The following is a 22,894-nucleotide window of genomic DNA, read 5'->3' as shown; positions in this document are numbered from 1 at the left end:
TAATACAAAGAGAACATTTGTGAAGGGCAAGCCACTTAGGTCCTTAATTTTGAATTATCTTCTGTTTCTCCTTTTTCTCTTTCCATTTTCCAAAAAAAAACAAAGTTTTTCTAAGCTTACTTCATGCCTTTCTTGTAACTAGTCTAGTCCAGATACAGATATGCTGTAACCAGGACTGTTTGTGAGCTTCTCAGCCCCCAAAGCCTTTCTGTGTTGGAGGGAAGCCTTCTAGCTGATCAGTGGGAGTGGTAAGCACTAGGTAGCCTATCTACCACAAGAGTGGTTTCTGGCCCAGAAACTGTAGCCTTTTGGCAGTTTGGCAGTTTTTCTATCTCTTTCAACTTATTGGTTTAAAAGCCCATGTTTGCTCTAGTTTCCCATCTTTCCTGTAACTAGTCTAGTCCAGATACAGATTTGCTATATCCAGGACTGTTTGTAAGCTTCTGAGCCCCCAAGCCTTTCTGTGTTGGAAGGGAAGCCTTCTCGCTTACCAATGGGAGTGGTAAGCACTACGTAGCCTATCCACCACAAGAGTGGTTTCTGGCCCAGAAATTGTAATTTATTGGCCGTTTGGGACGTTTTTCCATCTCTTTCAACTTTCTGGTTTCAAAGCCCGTGTTTGCGCTTGTTTCCCACCTTTCCTGTAACTAGTCCAGTCCAGATACAGATTTGCTGTATCCAGGACTGTTTGTAAGCTTCTGAGCCCCCCCCCCCCAAGCCTTTATGTGTTGGAGGGAAGCATTCTAGCTTATCAGTGGGAGTGATAAGCACTAGGTAGCCTATCTACCACAAGATCAAGGTACAGATTCTTAGTTTTAGCACTTGAATTAGCTTATTCATGCTCAGCACGTGTTCAGAACTTGTTGTTAGCACTAAATAAGCTAAAAATTACTACAGCACTCAACCTTCCTCTTTACCTAGAGGAAAATAGTTTTTGTACTTACTTTCCTCACTTGCTTAGAGAAAAACAGCTCTTATACTCACTTTCCTCACTTGTCTAGAGGAAAATATGTTTTTATTTAGACATGTCCAAGGGTCAGCTCCCAGTGTTCTCTCTGGTCTATCTGATGAGTCCGGGCATCTTGGGGCAATGTAGCAATTGCCTCATGTGCACAGACCACCCTCTCCTTCCACCACCCAACACGACAACCTGTGAGAGAAGCACTTATCTAGCCAAACTGGAGGTAAATCTCTCTCCAACAAAGACTGAACTTGCCAGTCAAGAGGAGAAGGTAAACACTTGCACCACACCACACTCATCACATAGTCCCACTAAACCTACACCACCAAAATCCACATATAGAAACACAAAAACATTTGCGGAGGCTCTCAATAACAATCTGCTCAAGCAACAGAGACCTCCAAAGCAGAAACGCAAGCAACCTCCACCCCCCCAACACAACCCAAATTCCTCATAGCCCACAGACTCAGTGTGCCACTCAACCACAGCCCATAAGGCAAAACAATGTACCCAACAAACTAGTCACAGGTGACTCTATAGTCAGGCACACTGATGGCCCACTCACCAGGCTAAACAAGGAGAAGGCTACTGCCAGCTGCCTGTCAGGTGCCAGGATCAGCCACATAACCCATGCACTCAGGTCACTCCATAACAAGTACAAATATGACTCTGTCATTGTACATGACGGTGTGAATGACCTGAGACGTACCTCCCTGGGCTACATGAAAAGAGACATGGAAGAGCTCTCTGATCTTGTAGCACAGGCAGGTATGACCCTAGCCCTGAGTAGCATCCTGCCATCGCCCAGAATGATACCGCAGTACAAAGATAAAATGATTGACTTCAACAATTGGCTAAGCTTCTGGTGTCATTTAAGGGGAATCCAGTATCTATCTGCCTGAGACGACATGGTTGACAGACCACGATGCTTTGCCAGAGATGGCCTGCGCCTGTCACTCCTGGGATTCTGGATACTGGCTAAGGCTCTTGCTGCCCCATAGTGCCTTTTTAGGCAAGGTTCAAATGACAAATTCTCCACCGTAACAGGTAAGCAAAAAAAGTACAGTTGTGTACACTTACCATGATTGTAGATGTTCGAGTGTATTCACTGTTGCAGTAATTACATTTGTGTTATCTGATTGTTAACCAGGCCGACTGAGGGCTGCCTGCAAAGTCTTGGGTCCTGTGTCGGTTGCTGTCCCTTCTTCCATGACGTCAGGTCGTCAGGGATATAAAACATGCAGCAGATGCCATAACATCAGTTTTTCTTACCCCAGATGTCAGGTGCCCCCCTAATGGGAAGCAATTGAATATAAAAGTACAAAAATATACCACCAACAAAAAAGCAAATACACCAAAAAGGCTTTTAAGCATAGTAAGGGAAAGTTGAGGTATAGTCAAAAGAAGTTAGGGGGCTGGAGGGAGGGTAACTAGGACTGCAACAGTGAATACACTCCAACATCTACATTTATGGTAAGTGTAAACAACTGTACTATGTTCTTCATGTTTCACTGTTGCAGTCAATACATTTGGGTGGATTCCCAAAGCTATAGTTGGGAGGAGGAATTTAGATAGCATTAGGACCAGCTATAAAGGTCCTGCAAGACTACAGTGGCAAAGCCAGCTCTGGATTTAGAGAAAATTGGCAAATGATAATGCTTGGTGAAAGTATGTACAGAACTCCAGGTAGTAGTTTCTAGGATGTCCCTGGTAGGGACATCAATGAGAAAGGCTGCAGAGGTAGATGCAGCCCTGGTAGAGTGAGGTCTGATCCCCTTGGGGAATAGGTTTTCTATGGTGCTTACAGCAGAAATGAATGCAATGGCTTATCCATTTAGAAATGGTTTGCTTTGAAATAGCCTTCCCCTATGCCCCTGCAGCAAATGCCAGCAAATGCCACCAGCAGTTGTTCAGATTTCCTTTGAGGTTTAGTCCTGTCCAAGTAGAATCTAAGTTGTCTGCGCACATCTAAGGAATGCAGTATCCGTTCCCCTTTATTCTGTGGATTGGGAAAGAAGGTTTGGCAAATGAATGGACTGATTAAGAGCCACACTGGATACCACCTTGGCCATGAAGGATGGATTGGTTCTGATGGACACCCTGTCCGCATGAAAGATGAAGAAAGTCTCCACTGCCATAAGGGCCTGTAATTCAGATAGCCTTCTAGCTGAAGTGATTGCTAAAATGAAAGCTGTTTTCCAAGAAAGAAATTTTAAGTCTGCAGTAGCAGCTGGCTTCGAAAGGAGGTAGAGTGAGTTTCTCCAAGACAAAGTTAAGGTCCCAAGCTGGGGTTGGAGCTCTGAGTGTTCTCAAATTTTTGGCCCCTCTGAGGAACTGTTTGAGCAGTGGATGAGAGAAGAGGGGAGGTTCTGTGTTATAATGAGCTGAAATGGCTGAGGCGTGGATTTTAATGGAGGAAAATGACAGGCCCTTGTGAAGCATCTCAGTTAAGTATTGTAAAATCTGAGGTAAATTGGGTGCTGCTGTGCTCATCCCTTGAGACTGGTTTCAGGCACATAATCTTTTCCATTTTTCAGCATAAGATTTTCTAGTACTATGCCTCCTTGCCTCTAAAATGATATCCATCACAGATTTGCTGAGGGATGGTAAAGGAGAGATTAAGTAATTAGCCAGGCTGTAAGGTTCAGTGTTAGAAGCTGAGGGTGCAGAATCTGGTTCTCCTGCTGAGACAGCAGGGAAGGAGTCTGAGGTAGGTGCCATGGAGATAACCGTGACACACTGTGCAGGAGGGGGTACCAGTGTTGGCGAGGCCAGTCTGGAGCAATCAAAATCATCCTTGGTTTGTTCGGTTTGATTTTTAGTAGTACTTCGGACAGCAGAGGCAGAGGGGGGAAGGCATAGACTGATAGGTTTTTCCAGCTGAAGGACAAAGCATCCACTTTCCAGGCTTGTTTGTGGGGAGTCCTTGTGCAAAAACTGTCCAACTGGTAGTTCTGGGGAGAGGCAAACAGGCCTATATCTGGGCTCCCCCATTTGCTTGCCAACATGTTGAAAAGCCTTGATTCCAGTTTCCACTCGTGTGGGTCCATGAGGTTTCTGCTTAGTCCATCTGCCAGTGTATTTAATTTTCCTGGCAAGAATTGAGCTTGTAGGTGCAGTTGGTAGCTCAAGGCTGTGTTCCACAATGCCATGGCTAGTCTGCAGAGGGGGTTTATGTACCACATAACAGTGGTGTTGTCTGTCTTTACCATTAGTTGTCCTGGAAGAATGTGGTCCTTGAAGGCTGTCAGAGCATTCTGTACAGCTAACATTTATTTTTGATTGATATGCAGGTGCATTTGACTTGAGTTCCATTTGCCCTGAATGCACTTCCCTGCCAGGTGAGCCCCCCATACATAGTCTGATGGGTCTGTTGTTAGGGTTTGGGTGGCAGGGGTGGTGTGAAAGATAGTCCCTTGTTTTGGTGGCAGGCCTCTGCCCACCAAAAGAACTCTAGGCATAGGCAAGGTATGATAGGAATCATTGTTTCTAGGTCTTGAAAATGTTGACACCATAGGCTTTTTAGATACCACTGTAGTTTCCTCATATGCAGTCTTGCATATGGAATTAGATGAATGCAGGAGGCCATGAACCCCAAGGCTTGCAGTATTTGTCTTGCAGATAGCAGGGTTTTTGTGGCCACTTGTTTGAAGTAGGTTGTCAAATGAATTTGTTTCTCTGGTGTGAGGTAAGCCATCTGGGAAGTTGTATTCAAGCTTGCTCCCAGGAATATAATTTGTTGACAGGGTACCAGGTGTGATTTCTTTTCATTTATGGTGTACCCCAGACAAGTTAGAACCCTTTGTACAAAGGCCAGATGATTCAAAAGTGTGCCCAGGCTTTCTGCCTGAATTAGACAATCGTCCAGGTATGGGTATATTTGAATATTTCTTTGCCTGCAAAATGCAATAACTGGAGCTAGGCACTTTGTGAATACTCTGGGTGCAGTAGGTAAGCCAAATGGCAGTGTAGAGAACTAAAAGTGTGTGTAGTCTGCTTTGAAGCGTAGGTATCTTCAGCAAGATTCCCTGATTGGGATGTGAAGGTATGCTTCGTTTACATCTAGTGTTGCCAACCAGGCATCTTTGCCTAGCATAGGAAGTAATTGGTGAAGAGACAGCATCTTGAATTTTGGAATCTCCAAAAAGGTGTTTAGAGTAGACAGGTCCAGGACAGGACACCATGAACTGTCTTTTCTGGGTACCAGGAAAATTCTTGAGTAAAAACCTGGTCCCTTTTCCGCTTCTGGTACCAGCTCAATAGCCCCCATGCTTAAGAGAGAAAGTACTTATTTTTGGGCCTCATTGGGGGTAGGTCCGGCCACCCGCTTGGTGTTGAAAACGTGTGGAAGTGAAATCTGTATCCCTGGGGCACTATATTTAAAACCCATTAGTCTTGGGTAATGAGTTCCCAATTCTTTGCATGAAGAGCAATCTTTACCCCCAAAGGGGCAGTCAGGTAATAAGTCCTTGGAAATTTTAAAAGGAAGTCATTGACACAGTTTACCATAAGGGGGAGTCTTATTCCCAAATTTGGAAGTGGAGGCCCCCCCACTGCTTAGTTCTGTGTGCTTCCTGGGACTGAAACCTGGGGATTTTGCTGTGTCTGGGTTTGGCTTGAGAAGACCTGGAAGGGGCTGGAAAGGACCAATTCTTAGAGGACCAGTGCCCACTAAATCTAGGAGGCTGAACTTGTAAAAAATATTTAACAGTTTGCATAGATTTAGCTTTACCTTCCATCTTTTTAAGAACTTCCTAAGCTTTGTTGCCAAATAGGCGGTCCTGATTTAAAGGAGCATCCAACAATTTAGCTTTAACATGATCAGGCAAAGATTGCTCCTTAAGCCAAGCATGCCTTCTGAGCACAGACCCAGTAACAGCAGCCCTGCAAGAGGCCTCTAATGAATCAAAACCACATTGCAAAGTATGTTTTCCAACTTGTTCAGCAAAATGCATTAAATCCTGTAATTCTTTATTTTCCACACAGTCAGGAATCAACATTTGCTGTTTAAGCAGTCCAATAACATGTTGCTGATACTTTTAACATATGAAACTGGCAGTTTAAAGTCCTAATGGCCAAGGCTGCAGACGTGTAAACCTTCTTATCCCATCTATCCAGCACCCTGGAGTCTCTATCAGAAGAGGTAGGATTTTTAGCAGTAGAAGCCTTAATGCCCTTCGGCCTCTGTGAAATAGTCTCTGGATCTGCAATAGGATTTTTAAAAAGGAACTTGTGGGACTCAGGGACCCTGTAGTATCTGTCAGGTTTTCTGGCAGCAAGAGGCAGGGAATCAGGGGCCAAACTAGATTCTGAAAAAGCATCAACAATGTCTAGTACAGGAGGAATAGCTAAAGGCCTATGTTGAGGCAGGAGAATGAAATCCCTAAGCCTCTTTTTTGAATCAGAAAAATCCTGGTTTCCCAGTGGAAATGCTCCCTTAGAGTATGTAAGGTTTCCTCAAAAGAAAAATCCTCAGGAGGGGAAGCAGAGGGAATGGAGTCCTCTGCATCACAATCTTCATAAGTAGATAAGAGCAAATCCAGATCATCAGAAGAATCAGAAACAACAGAATCCTGATCAGAAGATTCATAATCAACTTCAGTCCTAGGCCTCTTAGAGGGGGGGGGGGGGGTTGGCTACCCCTGATTAGGGGGGGGGGTTGGCTACCCCTGATTAGAGTTATTAGATCTTCAGCCATTTTTAACATTTTTTGTTAGGCATAGAGGCCTGAGCATGTGGCCTGGGTGTCGGTTTTTTAGGCATGGATCGAGATTTAGGCCTAAGTAAAGAAGGAGGCGTCAGTTTAATGCGCAAGTCCGTAGGCCTGAATACACCCTCTGAAGCCGGTGCCTGCACAGCGGCTCTGGACCCATCCAAGGTAGAGACATCCGTGGGTTCCATAGTTGAAGCATCTCGTGGCATACCGAACTCTGAATGGGTCTCTGTAGAGGCCAGCGAATCAGAAGTAGTGGGTATCAGAGGCTGTGAAAGCGCCTCACTGAGTACCGGTGAACTGGTGACTGGCTTAGGAGAAGCGTCGTCGGTAGTTTTGGACCTCGGCGGCCTGTCCCTGTCTTTATCTTTGCGTTTTTTTTGGAATCCCAGTAGTCGGAAGGCTAACCGATGACATTTCTGGATAATTAATCAGAGAACCGAAATATTTAGAGGCGAAAATATACCGACGACGGATAGTGCGCTGATTAAATAAAGCACAAAACCGACAGCAAGGTACATCGTGGTCAGGGCCTAGGCAAGGAATACAGTACGAATGAAAATCTTTATGAAGTATTTGCTTTCCACAAGTAATGCAATTATTAACTTTTACTGACATCGGTAAGGAGCAAGAAAAAGTTTCCCCAGCGGGGTACTTAGCTTTAGTTGAAGACTTCGATTCTGAAACTCGAAAATGAAAATTTCAAGAGTCGGCTGACCGCCACTTGCGAACTGCTTCTGCTTTGGGCACCGCACAGCAAGAAAGGCTGATGTAATGGCGTCGGCTGCATGTTTTATACCCCTGACGACCTGACATCATGGAAGAAGGGACAGCAGCCGACGCAGGGCCCAAGACTTTGTTAAACAGGCTGACTGAGGGCTACCTGCAAGCAGATAACCCAAATATAATGATTGCAACAGTGAAACACGAAGAACATCTGAGGGTAATGCTGCTCAATACTAGAAGTCTAAACCTCAAAATGCACTCCCTCAAGGCACTCCTTAAAATGGAGAACATCGACATATGTGCTGTGACTGGACTGAGACCTGGTTCAAGGCTCCAGAGAGCACCCCTGCATTACCAGGCTATAACTCATACCCCACCTTTCGGTCACCTAACCTGGACAGGAACACCAAAGGTGGAGGTGTGTCCATCTTCATTAAGGATATTCACACCTCCAGGCTAGTTGCTCAGCATAATGCTTCCGAGGTTATCCAAGTGCAACTAACTTTGGGCAAAACTGCAATCCAAATTGTAGCTTGCTACATATCCCCCATCATACCCCAGGATTTCCACTCCTCTTTTCTCGATATACTGGAAAATATTAGGGTTCAACGTAACACCCTAATAATGGGCAATTTCAATTACCCCACTATTAACTGGGAAAACTACTCATGTACCAACTCCTTCACTCAACGCTTTCTGGAATTCATAAATTCCAATGCCCTGGATTAACTTATCTACACCCCCACTAGGGGCAACAATATCCTAGACCTAGTCATTACCAACATGCATGACTGGTGTTCCACACCTGAAGTTAACTCCTCGTTGGTCAGATCCGACCATAAGCTAATCACCCTGGATATCCACATCCCGCCCCCACTAAGGAAATCATCCTAACACAACTTCATGCTTCTTAAGACAGAAGTGGCGAACTTCCTGACACCCATGCAGATGGACAATACAGTTACAACTGCTGAATCCTACACAGATGCACTCTATAAGCACTTACACGAGTGCATGGATTGTGCTATCCCAAACAGAACCAAGATGCTATCCTCCAAAAAAAAAAAAAAAAAAAAAAAAAAGCCAATCTGGTGGTCCCCCTGCCATAAACTCTACAACAGAATGAAGAAACTGTTGCAAAAAAAAGAGTAAAATCCCATGAGTGGAGGAGTTCCCTGGTTAGCCTCAGTAAGAATCTGAGATCCCTTATAAGATCCTCCAAAGCTAGATACGAAAAAAAAATCGCCACCGATTCTAGGGACAACCACAAAGCTTTTTATAGGCATGTCAAGAATCTCAATGGCAACACCCAGATCTGCTCTGAGTTACTGCATAACAGCATGAAAATTACAGAACCAACTGATATTGCCAACGTCCTGGCAGATAGGTTCAGTGCTAACTTTACCCCCTTCTATACAGAAAGAAATTTACCCCCCATATCTATACAGGAAGAATGCAGAGTCCCTGTAATCACAACTACGCAGGTAAAAGCTGCACTCTCTAAAGCCAAAAACACGGCATTAATGGGACCGGACAACATCCCAGGCTGAGTTTTATACAAACTGCAGAACGAACTGGCTGCCCACCTAAGCACCATGTTCAATCATAGTCTCACATCAGGCTTTGTTGCCCACTGAATAGCGCACAGCAACAGTTATTCCACTCCACAAAGGGGGAGACACCAATGACCCCGGGAACTATCACCCTATTAGCCTGGCGAGCCTAGCTTGTAAGGCCATGGAATGTATCATCATGGAACTCATAAACAAAGACATTGGTAACCTCCAAACTCTGGACCCCACCCAGTTCGGTTTGTGAAAGGCAGATCATGCCTCCTGAACCTGATTGACTTCTTTGAGGCAGTCCAATAAAACGGAAAACTAGCAGCAAAACACCAAAGCAACCCTTCCACTGCTCAAAGAACCAGTCGATGGAGGAACGTTGTATAGAGCTTTATTGCTCTTATCTTAAATTTAAAAACTTACGCTATTCAGCACAATACTTCGAACAATCAATAAGAAACAAAAACAGTTTGAATCAAGCGCTTTCGCTTGGTCCCATTGCCAAGCTTTATCAAGATGAAATGTCAGTAAAAATAAGGATATATATATATATAATTCATTGACCACCATGTCATAGCAAAACTAATTAAACTTTAAAGCTGTACATTTAGTTTCTAACCTAACTGTTTTTCATTTACATCCATGTACCACTATGTGTAATTCAATAATACTAACATACATAAAATATAAAATTTTATACTAAAATTCATTGAGTCTGATTATCTATATGTTACCACCAAATTAATTCATTAAATATCTTAAAATTTAAAATTCATCTTGATAAAGCTTGGCAATGGGACCAAGCGAAAGCACTTGATTCAAACTGTTTTTGTTTCTTATTGATTGTTCGAAGTATTGTGCAGAATAGCGAAAGTTTTTAAAAGGATTTTAAGATAAGAGCAATAAAGTTCTATACAACGTTCCTCCATCGACTGGTTCTTTGAGCAGTGGAAGGGTTGCTTTGGTTCTTTGAGGCAGTCACCAAAGTTGTAGACGAGGGTAAGGTGGTTCACAAAACCTATCTTGACCTCGGCAAGGCTTTCAACACCATCCCCCATTCTGAAATTATAGCTAAACTCACTAAACTAGGTATAAGTCCCTACGTCACAAGATGGGTTTGCCAAGTGGCTCACTAACAGAACAAAGGCAAAACGAATTGCTGTGCACGTGGGTGATGCACGGCCGGGAAATACCATGGAAAAACACAGTTGGCCAGCAAAGATAGCAGTCAAGCATACAGCCAAAAAGCAGATAGTAAATAATCAGACTTTACTGGTATAAAAATAACAAACCGGTTTCGGCAAGAGTATGCCTTCTTCAGTGTTAGAGAAACAGAACCCACACTGTAAAAGTTGCAGACTCCAAATCTGACTTCAAACCAGGGACAAGTGGAGCACCACAGGGTTCAGTCCTGGGACCTCTCCTGTTTGGTATCTACTTCTCTGAAGTACAGGCTAACACAGAAGGCCTTTGGCTAACGAAGTTTGCAGACGACTGCAAAACTAGGATCCACAGAGGAGTCCCCAAATGATGTGGGCATCCTACAGAAGGGCATCACTGAGACAGATGCCTGGTGTCAGAGCCATGGCCTCAAGCTCAATGCCAAAAAGTGCATTGTTATCCCCTTTGGTAAAAACTCTATACCCATGAACTACCACATAGGCGGCAGTTTATTTAACACCGAATGTGTGTAAAGAGACCTGGGGACCTAGGTGGACAGCAGTCTCTCCTTTGATAATCATATCGCCACAGTAGTCAGGAAATCCTTCTACATGGTACACTCATCACAAAAGGGTTCTCATCTAGGGAAAAAAAGAAGTCATTGTTCCCCACTACTCGACACTCATTAGACCCATTATAAAGTACAACCCCCCTTTTGCAATGTACCTCACAAGATATCTGTAGCAGCTGGAAAGGCCACAGAAGTACCTCACAAAGTGGATTACTGACCTCAAACAGATGCCCTACACTGACCGTCTCAAAAAACTCCAGCTTTACTCTTTAGCATATCGCCTACTTCGAGGTGATCTCTGCCTAACATATAAAACTATGTCAAACCCAGAGCTGTTGGACATGCTACACCTAAAGAAATCCCAATCCCTCCTAGCTACACCCTCTAGGGACCTAAACCTTGTCACCACAATAAAGAGGACATGCTGGAGGGATAGATTCCTGTCCCAGAGACTTCCCATACTCTGGAACAAGTTACCCATCTATGTCAAGCAAAGTTCCTCATTAGCACTCTTCAAGAAAAATCCTGATAAGCGGATGGGAAATAGGAAATACACACCGAGGATCACTTTGGTGGCTTTGCTCAACAGGGGTGCAGAAAAATAACTTTCTTGGGTGGCGTAAGCCAGGGAACCCTGTTGGCTAGGCTTACTTAGGTCCTTAGGCCAATAGCCTAGTACCTAACTATGAACCTATGAAACTATAAACATTCTGCTGCAAACTCAGCAAAGCAACACAAACAGTAGATAATAAAGGGTCTATATTAAATGAACAAAGTTTTATAACTTCGAATACCATATGATCGACACCATATGGTCGAAGTTATTAAATTTTGAATAGTGAAAACAAAATAAAACAATAAACCCTAAACTAAGGACTGTAGATAGGGGGCAAGCCCCCCGCACCCCCCGCTCCTTAAATATACCAACTCCGACACCGCACTATTTTTTTTTTTTTTTTTTTTTTTTTTTAACTATTTGAAGTTTTATAACTTCGACCATATGGTATTGATCGATCGTATGGTATTCGAAGTTATAAAACTTTGTTCATTTAATATAAACCCGATAATAAAACAGTCTCACACCTCACAAATCATATTTAAAAGTTTTAAGACCATCCATTATTGTAGAACTTGTCAAATCATGTAAATAATGTAAATAATAGCCTATCTTCTGTGTCTAACACGGTTTCCAAAATTGTAATCTACTCAGCTACAAAGTACAGTTTTGTACCTACCATAAATGTAGATGTTCGAGTGTTCACACTGCTGCAGTCATCACTCTTGGGTTATCCTGCCGTCAGGCAGTCCCGCAGTCGGCCCGAGTTCCAAAGTCTTGGTCCGGCGTCGGTTGCTGTTGCTTCTTCCCTGACGTCAGTGCGCCAGGGGTATATAAGATGCATCCAACGCCATTTTCTTCAGTTTTTCTTGCCCCAGATGTCAGGTGCCCCCATTAGGTAGGCAATACATATTGCTATATAAAAATATACATATAAAAATAAAACAATACCTTCAGTCTCAAGCAAATACACCACAGAGGTTGTATAGGATAGAAAGGAATAGATAAGTCCAGCTAGTTCAGAGGGGATGGAGGGAGGATAACCCGGACTGCAGCTGTGTGAACACTCGAACATCTACATTTATGGTAGGTACAAAACTGTACTATGTTCATCGTGTTACACTGCTGCAGTCATCACTCTTTGGTTGAATCCCAAAGCTAAGGATGGGTGGTGGAACTAAACAGGGTTTGGAGAGGCTAGTAGGCCCTGCAGAACTGCAGTGGCAAAGCCAGCTCTGGTTTTAGAGTATAGAAGTAAGTGATAGTGCTTGGTGAAGGTGTGCACTGAACTCCAAGTTGCAGCCTCCAAAATATCCTTGGTTGGTACCCCTCTGAGGAAGGCTGTTGATGTTGCTGTAGCCCTGGTGGAATGGGGCCTGATGTTACCAGGCACAGATTTCCCATGGTGTGTGTAGCAGAAACGGATACAATGTCCTATCCATTTTGAAATGGTCTGTTTTGAGGTAGCTTTTCCTTGAGATCCTGCAGCATAGGATACAAAGAGCTGGTCAGATTTTCTGAAAGCCTTAGTTTTATCCAAGTAGTAACGTAATTGCCTGTGAATGTCCAAAGAGTGTAGGAGCCTTTCCCCTTTGTTCTGGGGTTTGGATAAAAGGTGGGCAAATGAATGGTTTGGTTTAGGGCCACACTGGATACCACCTTTGGCATAAAGGAAGGGTTAGTTCGTAAAGAGACTCTGTCTTGATGAAAAATGATGAAAGGCTCCACTGCCATGGGGCCTGTAGTTCTGAGACTCTTCATGCTGAAGTTATTGCTAGCAGCAGGGAAGTTTTCCATGATAGGAACTGTAGATCAGCAGTGAAAGCTGGTTCAAAGGGCGGAAGTGTAAGCTTTTCCAGAACAAAGTTGAGATCCCAAGTTGGTGTTGGTGCTCTCCGGGGCGGTCTTATGTTCTTAGCCCCTCTGAGGAACTGTCTTAGTAATGGATGTGAAAATATAGGAGGATCCGTGTTGTATTGAGCTGAAATAGCTGAGGCTTGGATCTTAATAGATGAGAAGGAAAGTCCTTTGTGCAACATCTCAGTTAAATATTGAAGAATCTGAGGAATATTTGGGACAAGGGGATTTTGGCCTTTAGCCTGGTTCCAGGCGCAGAATCTTTTCCATTTGTTTGAATAGACGTTCCTGGTGCTGGGCCTCCTGGCCTGTAGAATGACGTCCATCACAGCTTTAGAAAGAAGTGTTGACTGGTTATTTAGGCAATTTGCCATGCAGCCAGATTTAAAGTCTTGATGGCTGTGTAGAATCCGATTGTTTTGCTGAGTGAGCAGGTGAGGAATTGTAGGCAAAATCCATGGTGGGCCTTGAGCCATGTTCCTTACTATTGGATATCAGTGTTGGAGTGGCCAGTCTGGAGCAATGAGTATCGTTTGTGGCCTCTCTAATCTGGCTTTCAGCAGCACCTTTGCTATAAGGGACAGTGGAGGAAAGGCATACACTGTCAATGTTTTCCAACTGAATGAGAGGGCATCCACTTTCCAAGCTAGTGTGTGTTATGTCCTTGTGCAGAATTTCCATAGTTGGTAGTTTTGGGGGGAAGCAAACAGATCTATGTCTGGGCTCCCCCATTTATCATTGCGAATACTTGTGGATCTAGTTTCCACTTGTGAGGATCTGTGATGTTTCTGCTTAGAAAATACACAAGATAAGCCAGACTGTCAAGCACCCAGCGTGCTATTCGAACACCAAAGTGTTCAAATAAACTGTACCAGCAGCAACAAATAAATGAACAGCAAATAATCCAAAGTACATTTAATTAAAGCGCTTTTCATTTGCAAAAGTATGCAAACTTAACTTCCTCAGAATAAATTCATAGTACCAAAAAGACAGGTTTTATACAATGAGCTTAATTGTTCAATACAAATTGATTACCACAAAGGTAATCACTTAAAATTTAAAAGTACAAAAACCTTAAAAATAGGAATTTAAATTTTATCTGTAAGAATTATTGGTTGATTTGTTAATAATGTTTTTGTTTGTGTTTTTATTTTCAACATATATCATTCTGTTTCTACGATTTCTTATATTATAAGGTTTCTTGTACAATGTAGGATGTTTTTTACATTTTATAACATTTTTATTTGTTGTATTTACCAGTAGGTAATTTCCTATTTTTAAGGTTTTGCTGTTCATTTATTTGTTGCTGCTTGTACAGTTTATTTGAACACTTTGGTGTTCGAATAGCACGCTGGGTGCTTGACAGTCTGGCTTATCTTGTGTATTTTTTAGTGGTTTTTTGTTCAAGTTTCTTGGTATGTTTCTGCTTAGATCGTCTGCCAGTGTGTTTTTCTTTCCTGGCAGGAATTGTGCTTGTAGTTGAACTTGGTAGGTCAGTGCTGTGTTCCACAAGGTCATTGCTTGTCTGCATAGGAGGTAGGAGTGTGTGCCCACTTGCTTGTTTATGTACCACATCACTGTGGTGTTGTCCGTCTTTATTAGGAGTTGTCCTGGATGTAGGAGATCCTTGAAAGCTGTTAGGGCATTTTGTACAGCTAGCATCTCTTTTTGATTGGTATGTAGATGCCTTTGGTTTACAGACCATTTGCCCTGAATACCCTGTCCTGCCATGTGTGCTCCCCAGGCATAATCCAATGCATCTGTTGTTATAGTTTGCCTGGCTGTGGGTAAGGTGAAAGGCTGACCCTTGTTGAGGTGACATGCCTGAGCCGATAAACTCCTGTTGAAGGCATGGAATGAGTGGAATTATTGTTTCCAAGCTGTGGCTGTGTTGAGACCATATGCTTTTCAGATACCATTGTAATTTCCTCATATGCAGTTTTGCAAATGGTATTAGTAGTATGCAAGATGCCATGAATCCCAAAGCCTGCAGAATTTTTCTTGCAGGGAGTTGGGTCTTTGTTGCCATCATTTTTGAAGTATTGAGTCAGTTGTCTTTGCTTGTCTGGTGTGAGGTAAGTCATCTGGGCCGTTGTACTGAAGCTGGCACCCAGGAATATTATGTCTTGTGAGGGCACTAGTTTTGACTTCTTTTCATTTACTGTGTACCCTAGGAAACTTAGTAGGTTTTTGACAAACGCCAGATGCTTTAATAGAATGTCCTTGCTTTCTGCTTGAATAAGGCAGTTGTCCAGGTATGGATATATTTGAATCCCTCTTTGTCTGCAGTATGCAATTACTGGTGCCAGGCATTTTGTGAAGACCCAGGGCGCAGTAGATAAGCCAAAGGGCAGTGCAGAGAATTGGTAATGGGTTGAACCTGCAATAAATCAGAAGTATCTTCTGCAATTTTGTCTGATAGGGACATGCAGGTATGCCCCCTTGAGGTCCACCGTTACTAGCCAAGCCTTCTTGCCCAGCATGGGAAGAAGTTGCTGTAGTGTTAGCATCTTGAATTTGGGTACTTCCAGGTATGTGTTTAGAATTAAGTGGTCCAGAATGGGTCTCCAGGCTTTGTCCTTTCGGGGAACTACAGACAGTCTTGAGTAAAATCCTTGTCCTTGCTCCTGTGTAGGAACCTGTTGAATGGCTCTCATGTCCATGAGAGCTGAAATTTGCTTTTGAGCCTCTGCCCATTGATTTGGTGGCAGGTTTGGCATTCCTTTTATCCTTGGCAAAGTGTGAAAGTGGAATCTGTATCCTTGAGATACAATATTTAGGACCCATTTGTCTTTTGTGATAATGTGTCAACTGTCTGCAAAATGTGCTAGTTTTCCCCCCAAGGGAGCTGCCAAGAGGGTTTTGCTTGGTAGTCTGAGGGGTAAGTCATTGTGTTTGTCTTCTGGTAGTTTGAGACCTGTCTTCTCCTCCTTTTTGTGTTGTGGCACTCCATTGTTGAGGCTGGTAAGAGCCTTGTGCCTGGCCTCTGCCTCTTGGGCGTCTGTATCTGCCCCTCTGTGGTCTGGCAGAAGCTGATAAGGACCAGTTTTTGGTTAGCCAATTTCTGCTGAAACGAGGAGGTTGAACCTGTAAAAAATCCTTGACCGCCTGCATAGATTTTGCCTTATCCTCCATTTTCTTTAAAACTTCTTCTGCTTTTACACCAAATAAAACATCCTGCTGTAAGGGTGCATCCAATAACTTTGCTTTAACATGATCAGGTAAAGTTTGTTCTTTTAACCAAGCATGCCTACGTATGACAGACCCTGTCACTGCTGCTCTACAAGAAGCTTCCAATGAGTCAAATCCACATTGCAAAGTATGTTTTCCCACTTGTTCAGCTGAATGCAACAAATCTTGCATTTCCTTGTAATCTGGCTGGTCTGTATGTGCGAGCATTTTTTGTTTTAATTGAGACATCAGATATTGTTGATATTTCAGCATGTGAAACTGACAATTTAAGGCCCTCATAGCTAGGGTAGCCGAGGTATATACTTTCTTTCACCATTTGTCTAGTGCTCTAGAATCCCTTTCAGAGGGCACAGGATTTTTAGCAGTAGAGGCTTTAACCCCTTTGGGACCCTGGGACATGGTTTCTGGGTCAGCAACAGGGCTTTTATACAGGAATTTGTGTGAGTCAGGGACTCTGTAGTATCTGTCTGGTTTGGCTGGTGCAGGAGGTAGAGAATCTGGGTTAAGGCTAGATTCTGAATAAACATCATCCACAATGTCTAACACAGGTGGAACTGCAAGTGGTCTGTGCTGGGGTAGTAAAAGGAACTCTCGGAGCTTTTTCTTAGAATCAGAGTAATCCTGGCCTTCCCTGTGGAAATGTTCCCTCATAGTATGTAAGGTTTCCCCAAAATAGTAGTCTTCTGGGGGAGTTGCAGAAGGGATAGACTCTTCAGCATCAGAATCTTCATAAGGGGGAAAGGAATATTCCTGTTCCTCAGAAGAGTCTGAGAAAACTGAAACCTGGTCAGAGGAAGCGTAGTCCTCCTCCTGTCTTGGCCTTTTATCAGGAGGGGGATGGGAACCCCTGATTAGGGTAATTAAGTCTTCAGCCATCTTAAGCATCTATTTCCTAAGCATGGGGCCTTGTACTGGAGACTGCTGTGCAGTCTTCTTTGTTTTTAAAGGAGTTTTCAGTTTTGCATAGGATTTAATAGTGAGTGTAGTCGGTCTGAAGACATCTTCAGCAATTGAAGGCGTTTCAACTGCAATGGAATTTCCTTCAGGTAAGGAGTCGGAAGGGCCTAAAGGTTGTGGAGGCCTAGTAATCTCCGCTTGCAAATCGGATGTCGCCTGGGGTACTAAATCAGCGGTCGTCAGGGGCTGCGTAGGCGCCTCACTGAAAACCGGAGTACCGGCGACTGGTCTAGCAGAGGCCTTGGAGTCCGGTTTGGATTTTGGCTGCCTGTCCTTATCTTTGCGTTTTTTTATGTATTCCTGTTGTTGGTTGCTCCGACGGCATGGTATAATTAAATTTCCTACCAAAATAATGTCGGGCGAAATCAAACCGACATTTAAAAGTTCGTTTATTAAACCTAGCACAAAACCGACAACCTGTGACGTCGTGGTCTGGGCCTAGGCAAGGAATACAATAAGAATGAAAGTCCTTATGAGGTATTTGCTTCCCACAAGAAATGCAATAGTTAACTTTTTCTGACATCGGACTGAGGCATGAAAAGGTTCCCCAACGGGGTACTTAGCTTTATGAAGACTTCAGTCTGAAATTCGATTTGAAAATCTCAGGAGTCGGCCGACCGGCACTTGCAAACTGCTTCTGCTTCGGGCACCGCGCGGTAAGAAAGACTGGGGAAAATGGCATCGGATGCATCTTATATACCCCTGGCGCACTGACGTCAGGGAAGAAGCGACAGCAACCGACGCCGGACCAAGACTTTGGAACTCGGGCCGACTGCGGAACCACCTGACGGCAGGATAACCCAAGAGTGATGACTGCAGCAGTGTAACACGATGAACATCATACTAACCTTATTTGCTTTGATCATACTTCAGTATTTATGTCCTCTCTGCTCTTTGATCCTTGGTCATGAATGAAAATGGTTAGTAAACCAGTTCACCCACCCAGTTAACAAATGACAAGTAAAATAAATAAACGAGTAAAATATACTGAATTCAGACAGAGTGCTCAAGTGGCATAGAGAAATGAAGCATGGACTGAGGTCCAGATGACCTAAGTTTGATTAGCAGCTCAGGAATTTGACGGAGATGGAAGACAGGGTGGGAGTGCCCAGCATGCTCCGGAGACATCAGCATGCTGGGAAGATAAAGACAAAGAAAAGCCATGTCTCCACAGTGTGACATTTCTGGCCGCCAGCATTGCTTCACAACTTTTCTACTTTACAGCATCAGTTTGGGTGTGTGTGGGGGGGGGGGGGGTGAGCAGCATTCCCTACTCTCCTTCCATTCCGTCAAGAAGTACGGGGGGGGGGGCAGGTGAAGTGGGTGGTGCTTAACTGGGCAGGGGGCCCAAAAAAAGGAAGAAAAAAATCAGGTGTACCAAATTCGGACACAGTTCATGAACGTGAAGTCAAAAGATACAAAATCTTATTTTAACACATGCCATCACAACAACTAATGCAAAGTCACTGCCTGAGAATGTGAATCTTATTTAGGCTATGTTAAATGCATGCTTTTAAATTACTAGTCCTTATACAGTTATTACAGCTACCAAGCTCATTGCCCTCCGTCCTTCAGACACTCTCAGGACTGCTTCAAACAGCAGCCTAGTCAGACTGCTCCTCTTCAGTGGGTCTGTCGACAAGTTTCAACTTGTGAAGTCATGGCTACATTAACATCTCATATAATAACTGTGATGGCTAAAGACAGTCAGAAACTGAAGGCCAGGCTATCAGTGAAAGTGCAACAGATCATATGCAGGCTCTATTACCCCTTAGCAAGCAGCAGTAAACAGATTATGTACTTGTAGCACAAGTTCAAACAGATTCTGAGCCCAAAATATTTTGTCCTGCTTATTTTATTTTAATATCAGCATATTTTAGCATCAGTCCATAATTTTTATCACTCTCTTTCCTTGCACTGTTTTGCCTAAAAATGGTCAGCCTTAATCTTCCAACCACCCTTCAAAACCTATACCAGATCTCCAGCACAGAATGCTGCAGCTGTAGCAGAAATCCAGTGTTTACACCAGTGAGACAACATGCATGCCATACGTAAAAATATTACTTTTGATCTTTAAGGTACAAAGCACAGAGTAATTTGTCTGGTATACCACTGTCCTGGTTCACATTTACAGCTATGATTAAAGCAACAGAAACTTCCCAGTAGTGCACTAATGCATGCACTGGACATATTCTGCTATGCAATAATTCCATACAAAATAAGCTTCTGGTTCCTGGTGCAGTGCCTTATGAGCAGAACAATGAGATAGCCATTTTAGACTAATTGCAAGCTTTTTTCAACTAGGCCAGATTCAGACTATGACATCCAGGATTAAAGCCTTAACACAGACAATGAAATTAACAAGTTTACAGTTAATGTCTTTAAAACATCTGAGAATAACAATAAAAAATAACCCGTTATATCTGAGAATAAATGTACCAATATTTTCTGGATGAGGATGAAACAAATGTGCAAGATGCAGTTAAACCTTGTAAAAGCTGCAGCAGACAAACCATAAAAATATGATTTAATCTGCAGTATGTGTATATTCAATGACAGGAGCATATGTGAGAATTTGAGATCCTTTTTCTATATAACATATATCTGCGATGTGTGTGTTTTTCTATGGCATGAAAAGATATGTGAACTTATGACATTTTGTAACTTTTAGAGTTTGTAACCCAAGACTGTAAACACCTTCTGCTGGTAAATACAGCAATTACATAGAGGACACAAAATTTATTTATTGAAATTTGATTACCAGGAAAGTGTGTAGAAGTCCATTTTCAGCACAGGCCCAGGAAGAAAGGGTCCAGATTATTAAAAAAACTTTTTAAGAACAATCATTTTACAGTCTTCAAAAATAAAACATAATTATAACAGATTAGACATAATATAAAAACATGGCACATATGTGAAACAAGCTGTAACTGTTTTGCTCTTTGACTACACAATTAGTGACTTAGGCAAAGAAATTAGCAAGTTAATAAAAGTGCAATTAGAAGACCTAAAGTGATAGCTAGCCAATACCAGAAAAACAGCCTAATTACAATGCTGCTCGGTTGCATATGTGGTCTATATGAAACGATATAAACTAGCTGAGACATAGAAAGAAGATCGAAAAATAATGACCTTGGTGCTTGTGATATAAAGACAAGAGAGTTTTCCACACTTTACCTCTGTCTGATATGAAAATCAGCCAGTGTACCTAGGGTCTAGTAATCTTTTTAGATAGGAAACAGCCAAGCCAAATTCTAACATTAGATAGCTTTTCTTTTTTGTAATGTATTTGATGAAAAGGATTATTTTCTATTTCCTTGGCCAAAGTTATACTTCTTTGTATATTTATCTCAATGTCGTTCACTCTATCAAATGTACAGTTCATCAAATGACTCCGAAAAACAGTCAAATGTTCCATTCATTGAACTGTAAAGATATCAGAAGACTGAATGCATGTGGGTAAGGTAAGTTTGGACTTGGGATACTAATGTTGGAATTTCAAGATATACTGAAAGTTTCTGCATTAGGAGATGGGAGAATCTGTGCAAGTGTTTGTGGGTTAGTGTTAAAATAATGGCATGTAAAGGAATAGATTTAGTGGTGTGTGTCTGAGTGTCTTGAGTAGTGGTAGTGTTACTGAAAGGTACGGGTAATGGTTAGGTTAGGGGCAGGACTGGGTTAGCACTTACAAGTGAAATGATACAGGGATGAAACGAACCCTTACCTCTAACACCACCCCTAGCCCTACCTTAGAAAAACCCTTTTCACAACACTACTACTATTCAGACAAATTATGTCTGAATATGTAATAGGATTTGGTTCATAGGTGTGTACAAGGCTAATGGTCCTGGAGCCTTTACAAGCCTAGCCATAGATTACCCTGGCATAGTGCCACCTGACCTTAATTCCCACTGCCTCTGTCGAGTAGAGCCACTGGTGTTATCCCCGGGGTGAAATTTTCTGTTTCCTATCCACTCATCAAGATTTCTCTTGAAGAGGGTCAGCAAGGTGCTCTGCTTGACATGTATGGGAAGTCTATTCCATAGCATGGGCAGTCTCTGGGTTATAAACCTGTCCCTCCAGCATGTTCTGTTAATTGTGGTAATGAGGTTGAGGTCTCTGCAGCGTGTGGTGCGGAGGGATTGGGATTTCTTTAGATATAGCATTTCTAACAGAGTTGGGTCAGACATGGCTTTGTAAGTCAAGCAGAGATCGCCGCTAAGCAGGCGATATGAGACAGAGAATAGTTGGAGTTTTTTGAGTTTGTCCATATAGGACAAGTGTTTAAGGCCTAGGATCCTCTTTGTGAGGTACTTTTGCGGCCTCTCCAGTTGCTGTAGGTGTCTAGTGAGGTACATGCCAAATGGGGCATTGTACTCAATCATTGGTCTAATGAGGGAAGAGTAGAGGGAGACAATGACCTCTTTCTTCCTGGATGCAAAACCCTTAGTAATCAGATGTGCCACATAGAAGGACTTTCTGACCACAGTGGCAATATGGTTATCAAAAGAGAGGCTGCTATCAACCTGTGTTTCCAGATCTCTTATAACGTCTTCTGTGTTCAGTGGACTACCATCAATGTGGTAATTCATGGGAACCAGGTTTTTCTCAAAGGGGATGATGACACATCTTTTGGCATTGAGCTTAAGGCCATGGTTCTGACACCATTCATTGGTCACAGTGAGGCCATTCTGTAGGATGTCAACATCACTTGGGGAGTTAATAATAGCTCCCAATTTGCAATAGTCTGCAAACTTTGTCAGCCAGAGTCCCTTCGTGTTGGACTGGACTTCAGAGAAGTAGATACCAAACAGGAGAGGACCCAGGACCGAACCTTGTGAGACTCCACTCGTGACTAATCGACAGTCTGACTTGGAGTCAGCTAGTTTCACACTGTGCGTTCTATCTGTGAGCCAGTTTGCAACTGACCTAGTGATATAGGGGTTGATGCCAAGCTTAGAGATTTCTTCTATGATTCCTAAGTGGGGAATGTTATCAAAAGCCTTGGCCAGATCAAGGTAGGCTGTATGAACCACCTTGCCTTCATCCACAGCTCTGGTGACTGACTCAAAGAAATCAACCAAGTTGAGCAGACATGATCTACCCTTCACAAAACCAAACTGTGTGGGATCCAGAGTTTGGAGATTCCCTATATCGTTTATTAGGTCCATGATGATGCGTTCCATAGCTTGGGTCTACTTTATTAACTCGAACGTTCAAAAGATGGAATGCATAAAGATTGACACATATGCATCAAACTCTTAAACGTTCGAAAGTTAATAAAGAAAAAAAAATACACAGAAAAGAAAAAAAAAAAAGATGTAGGCAGGGGGGCAAGCCCCCTTGCACCCCCCCCCCACACCCCCCACTACTTAAATATACCAACTCCGAGATCGCACTACATTGAAGTAAATGGAAATCTTCACCTATGGTACAGTTTTCGACAGCTTGCACTTTCGATGGAGATGGTTCGATCCATATGTACTCATGGTTTTACGCTTTCACGTAAATAAAGTAGACCCCATAGCTTTGCATATCAGACTAGTCGGTCTAATGGGGAGATAGTTCCCAGGGTCTGTAGTCGCTCCTCTTTTGTGGAGAGGGATAACTGTAGCAGTGCACCATTCAGCAGGGACAA

General features: G+C 42.9%; 1 protein-coding gene across 2 annotated transcripts in view; it reads right to left on the bottom strand.

Moving 5' to 3' along the window:
• LRRC28 (leucine rich repeat containing 28) overlaps positions 1–22,894 on the bottom strand; it is a 1,318,547-nt gene that overhangs the window by 1,167,514 nt on the left and 128,139 nt on the right. The gene's annotated exons all lie outside the window — the stretch shown is intronic.

The sequence above is a fragment of the Protopterus annectens genome, chromosome 7.part0 (genome assembly GCF_019279795.1).
Source record: "Protopterus annectens isolate FY-2018-M chromosome 7.part0, PAN1.0, whole genome shotgun sequence".
Taxonomy (NCBI): Eukaryota; Metazoa; Chordata; order Ceratodontiformes; family Protopteridae; genus Protopterus; species Protopterus annectens.
The sequence above is the reverse complement of the archived record's forward strand: the minus strand, read 5'-3'. Positions and strand labels throughout refer to the sequence as shown.